The sequence below is a fragment of the Corythoichthys intestinalis genome, chromosome 16 (genome assembly GCF_030265065.1).
Source record: "Corythoichthys intestinalis isolate RoL2023-P3 chromosome 16, ASM3026506v1, whole genome shotgun sequence".
NCBI lineage: Eukaryota > Metazoa > Chordata > Actinopteri > Syngnathiformes > Syngnathidae > Corythoichthys > Corythoichthys intestinalis.
Window position 1 is genome coordinate 1,936,067 of NC_080410.1, and position 6,000 is coordinate 1,942,066.

The 6,000-nt window shown below is 37.3% G+C and overlaps 1 protein-coding gene across 2 annotated transcripts in view; it reads right to left on the reverse strand.

The window, feature by feature from the left end:
- Window positions 1-5,771, reverse strand: part of LOC130932080 (oxysterol-binding protein-related protein 7-like) — a 76,672-nt gene extending 70,901 nt beyond the window's left edge. The window contains exon 1 of one of the 2 annotated variants that reach the window (XM_057861467.1): window positions 5,631-5,719. The gene's annotated coding sequence lies outside the window, so the exon portion shown is untranslated. Of the gene's footprint in view, window positions 1-5,630 lie in introns of both variants that reach the window. The other variant, XM_057861466.1, reaches the window with a different exon arrangement.
- Between the last annotated feature and the right edge of the window lie 229 nt (window positions 5,772-6,000).

The following is a 6,000-nucleotide window of genomic DNA, read 5'->3' on the forward strand; positions in this document are numbered from 1 at the left end:
TTTGGCCCCCTTGCGTTAATACTTTGTAGCGCCACCTTTTGCTCCAATTACAGCTGCAAGTCACTTGGGGTATGTTTTTATCAGTTTTGCACATCGAGAGACTGACATTCTTGCCCATTCTTCCTTGCAAAACAGCTCGAGCTCAGTGAGGTTGGATGGAGAGTGTTTGTGAACAGCAGTCTTCAGCTCTTTCCACAGATTCTCGATTGGATTCAGGTCTGGACTTTGACTTGGCCATTCTAACACCTGGATACGTTTATTTTTGAACCATTCCATTGTAGATTTGGCTTTATGTTTTGGATCATTGTCCTGTTGGCAGATAAATCTCCCTCCCAGTCTCAGGTCTTGTGCAGATACCAACAGGTTTTCTTCCAGAATGTTCCTGTATTTGGCTGCATTCATCTTCCCGTCAATTTTAACCATCTTCCCTGTCCCTGCTGAAGAAAGGCAGGCCCAAACCATGATGCTGCCACCACCATGTTTGACAGTGGGGATGGTGTGTTCAGGGTGATGAGCTGTGTTGCTTTTACGCCAAACATATCGTTTTGCATTGTGGCCAAAAAGTTCAATTTTGGTTTCATCTGACCAGAGCACCTTCTTCCACATGTTTGGTGTGTCTCTCAGGTGGCTTGTGGCAAACTTTAAACGAGACTTTTTATGGATATCTTTGAGAAATGGCTTTCTTCTTGCCACTCTTCCATAAAGGCCAGATTTGTGCAGTGTACGACTGATTGTTGTCCTATGGACAGACTCTCCCACCTCAGCTGTAGATCTCTGCAGTTCATCCAGAGTGATCATGGGCCTCTTGGCTGCATCTCTGATCAGTTTTCTCCTTGTTTGAGAAGAAAGTTTGGAAGGACGGCCGGGTCTTGGTAGATTTGCAGTGGTCTGATGCTCCTTCCATTTCAATATGATGGCTTGCACAGTGCTCCTTGAGATGTTTAAAGCTTGGGAAATCTTTTTGTATCCAAATCCGGCTTTAAACTTCTCCACAACAGTATCTCGGACCTGCCTGGTGTGTTCCTTGGTTTTCATAATGCTCTCTGCACTTTAAACAGAACCCTGAGACTATCCCAGAGCAGGTGCATTTATACGGAGACTTGATTACACACAGGTGGATTCTATTTATCATCATCGGTCATTTAGGACAACATTGGATGATTCAGAGATCCTCACTGAACTTCTGGAGTGAGTTTGCTGCACTGAAAGTAAAGGGGCCGAATAATATTGCACGCCCCACTTTTCAGTTTTTTATTTGTTAAAAAAGTTTAAATTATCCAATAAATGTTGTTCCACTTCACGATTGTGTCCCACTTGTTGTTGATTCTTGACAAAAAAATTAAATTTCATATCTTTATGTTTGAAGCCTGAAATGTGGCGAAAGGTTGCAAGATTCAAGGGGGCCGAATACTTTTGCAAGGCACTGTAACCATCTCCATCAGTTTACCCAGGACTGGTAGGATGCTTATCGGTCGGCTGTTTTGCCCAGTCAGTGGCTCTCTTGAATTTTTAGCCAAAGGAACAACTTTTGATATTTTCCACTGATCTGGATAAATACATTCATCAAAACATAAATTAAAGATATGACATAAAGGCTTAACGATTGATTTGGCTGCAATTTTTAACAGTCTTCCATCCATATTATCAATTCCACCAGGTTTGTTGCAATTTATATTTTCAAGTAACTTTTCAATGTCACTATTCTTAACAGGTTTAAACACAAAAGAACAATTCTTATCAAACATAATTTGTCCTTTTATGATCGTTTCTGACAGTTTCCGACTGACTGGGGACATCTCATCTCTGATCTTTTTCACTTTGTCGTGGTAATAACTGTTGAAGTAGTTAGCAATTTCAAAAGGTTTGGTAATAAATGTTCCATTCACCTCAATAAAGGAAGACATTTTACTCATTTTGTTTCGACACATAAGTTCATTTATCGTATTCCATGTTTGTTTACTATCTTTTCCACATTCCTTAAATTTTGTTCGATTGTACTGTTTTTTTCTTAAGCCTATTCAGTTTCGTTACTTTGTTCCTTATAGACCGATAAGCTTGCCAGTCTACAGTATCACCAGACATTACAGCAGCTTTTTTCATTTGATCTCTGTCCCCCATCAATTGCCTCAACTCCCTGTCCAACCAAGGAGACCTGATAGATCTCACTGAGAGTTTCCTAATTGGAGCATGTTTATCACACACTGCTCTAAATATTTGGCAAAAAGTGTTCAATGCAAGCTCGAGATTTGTATCCCACTCAACCTTTTCCACGTCACTGACAAAGTCAAGCTCTGAAAATGATTTGTACATTCTTTTGAAAATTACTTTTGGTCCTGCCTGTGGTATTTTTGTTTTAAAAGCTAGAGCAACTACATTGTGATCACTGAAACCAACTGGTTCTGAAATGATACGAGAACATTTGTCAATGCAATTTGTATAGATATGATCAATACATGTAGAAGAAGTTAGCCCATCTGTAGTCTTTCTGATTCTTGTAGGTAAATTTACTATTTGAGCTAGATTACACACAGTAATTATATTACTCAGATTTTTTTTAATTGAACAGTTTTCAGAAAACCAATTAATGTTCATATCTGACAGAATAAACATTTCTTGGCCTGTATCAGTGGCTTTTTGGATCATTGTACATACATTATTCAAGTGTTCAGTATTGGCACTTGGTGGTCTATACAGACAGCACATCAAAATGGGTTTGCGATGTGGAAGATGCACTTGAAGCCACAGCGCTTCTATGCCAGATATTGTAATTATTGACATCATCAATCAGAGGTTACTAGTTTATTTTTTGATTGAAAATTTTACAAATTTTATTAAAACGAAAACATTAAGAGGGGTTTTATATAAAATTTCTATAACTTGTACTAACATTTATCTTTTAAGAACTACAAGTCTTTCTGTCCATGGATCGCTTTAACAGAATGTTAATAATGTTAATGCCATCTTGTTGATTCATTGTTATAACAAACAAATATAGTACTTATTTACCTTATGTTGAATGTATATATGCATCTTGTGTCTTATCTTTCCATTCCAACAATAATTTACAGGAAAATATGGCATATCATACAGATGGTTTGAATTGCGATTAATTACGATTAATTATGATTAATTAATTTTTAAACTGTAAATAACTCGATTAAAAATTTTAATCATTTGACAGCCCTAAAATAAAGCATTATTTAAATACATAAAGGTGCAATTACTGTGGTTAGAAATATCTACAGTATCATATTGACTTTATAAATAAGGGTTAATTCCGATTAATGCGGAAATTCAGGTTACGTCACCAGCGTAGGAGCGGAACTCGTTTGTAAACCTGTATATACGGTATATATATTAGGTCTGTCAAACGATTAAAATTTTTAAATCGAGTTAATCACTGCTTAACAATTAATTAATCCTAATTAATCGCAATTCAAACCATTGCTAAAATATGTCATATTTTTCTGTAAATTATTGTTGGAATTGAAAGATAAGACACAAGACTGACATATACAGTACATTCAACATACTGTACATAAGTACTATATTTGTTTATTATAACATTAAATCCATAAGATGGCATTAACATTATTAACATTCTGTTAAAGGGATCCACGGCTAGAAAGACTTGTAATTCTTAAAAGATAAATGTGAGTACAAGTTATAGAAATTTTGTATTAAAACCCCTCTTAATGTTTTCGTTTTAATATTTGTCATACTTTCAATCAAAAAATATACTAATAGCTTGCCATTGTTGACGTTGTCGAGCGGTGACATCACATCGGGCTCCCTGCCGTTCTTCGACAGTATCTTTAACTACGTTAGGCAGTGATTGAAATACACCACAAGGTGTCAATGGTGAGTTTTAAATTAGAGATCTAGCCAAGTTTTATGTGTATTTTGCATAGCTATTTTGATGGTGAATGCCAGTTCTCTTTGCACTGAGTGCTTTTTTTTTGCTAACATTATTTTTTTGAGACATAGGAATATTATTTTTGTTGTGCTTTCACTAAATGCTACTTTAGCGACTTAACTGTTCCGCCCAAATGCATGATGGGAAGTTGGGAAACCATGACTGTCAGTGGTGGCTGCAAATGGTACATGTTCTGCTCAATAAAGCGTGTTAAGAAAAAGATCCGTCTCCTGTCATTCTTCGCCATCATTTTCTGGGAGAAACTGAGCATTATCTGACAGAATTGCAGGGATTTCAATACTTTTGGCCTGTAGTGTATATATTAAAAATAGACTGTCGGCCGGGCCGATTGTCGGGGCCAAAATTTGATGTATATCGGTATCTGCCTTTTTTATAATCCGACCGGCCGATATGGAAAAAAAATCATTTCAAACTGGGTTATTTTAGGCTCAGATGCAGCCACGCCTCTCTCCTGCCTGTTCTCTCCTGCACTAGTATTCACTCTGATTGGTACCGTTAAATAGTAATGGTAAATGGAGTTACACTTGTATTGTGCCTTTCCACCTTTTTAAGGCCCTCAAAGTGTTTCACACAATATCCTCATCTACCTACTGGAGACGTAGCACCAGGAGCAATGTTGGGTTTAATATCTTGCTCAAGGATACTTAGACGAGGTCATCGAGGCGGAGAACCAAACACACAACCTCTGGGTTGGGGAACGACTACTCTGCCACTGAAACACGCCTATTTGTGTGATTTAAGAAAATTGCTTCAGGCATTTCAATGAAGTTCAGTGTTTGCATTATTCATTTCTTAATGCCAATTTTTACAATTGACGGCAAATGATTATCAGCTCCAAAAATCAGTTATCGGCCCCTATAACTACTAATAGTCTGTATTGGTCCTGCAAACCCATATCAATCATCTCTAAATAATTAACTTTACAGCTGACACTGCGTTTCGAGGTCATCAACATGTTTTGACCCGCCCTCCCACAAATGTCAAATTCTGCCTATGTATTTGTCATACATTACCTTTTTTTTTTTTTAAATTAAGAATTGTACAAGTATAGCAAATTAGTCCTATTCGTATACTACATCTTAAAATCCTTTGGCGTGGACATGGAGAACTACAGTAAAATCACCCAATGATGACATTAAGAAGTTGGATATTTTGGAAACATCTACCAAACTGACAGAAACTTTGTGTTGCGAAACCTCAGACAGGCAACGAGTGATCTAAACCGACCGGTTCCCTTGAAGGCTCCCGAAACTACCTTCCAATAAAGAAAAGAAAAAAAAAGAAAAAAAAGAGGGGTGGGGGGGGCATCACAAACAGCACAAAACGTTCAAGAAAGATTTACGGGGATAAAAACACGATATTACTTTTTAGGACAACTTTTTGTGGACGTCGGAGGGTGCTTCGTTTAATACAAAAACACTAGTGAGTCGCTTGATTGCCGATCGAAAATGATTGATTCGCAGCTGGAGAGCGTGCAAATTGAGCAGAAAAAGGGGGGCAAAAACACACAGATATTGAACGTATGAACATCATCCCGGTAAGAATTTAAAAAGGTTACTAGACACTCAGGGGACTAACGATGAAAAGTGAGAATTTGCGCAACAGGCATCAACCATCAACAAAAGGAAAACAACAGATTCATGCAATACTGTAGTTACAAAACATTTCGATAAAGTCTGCAACAACAATTTACCTGAAAAGCAACAGCCGACTGAAGAAATGTGCTCTCCAAATCGTACCTCTTTGTTTTGGCATTAACCGTGGCAGGCAGCGGTGGCATTGGAGTTGACTAATCAGGTGCACTAGAGCACAGGTGCACCACGGGATCGAGGGGAGGAAAAAAATAGAAGCTGGGCTGGTATTTGCAAATCACTCAAAACACACGCATAAAAGTTATTATAGTTTTGAAGTTCTCATTCTATTCAATTTGGTTTGTTCTAATTAGTTTTTTCAGTTGATCTGGTAGTTTTTATTCCTTTTCATTTTTGATTTGATTAATTTTGTTTCAGATGTTAAGACAAAATTAATCAGCCTCGAAATCCACACAAAAATTATTAATTGAA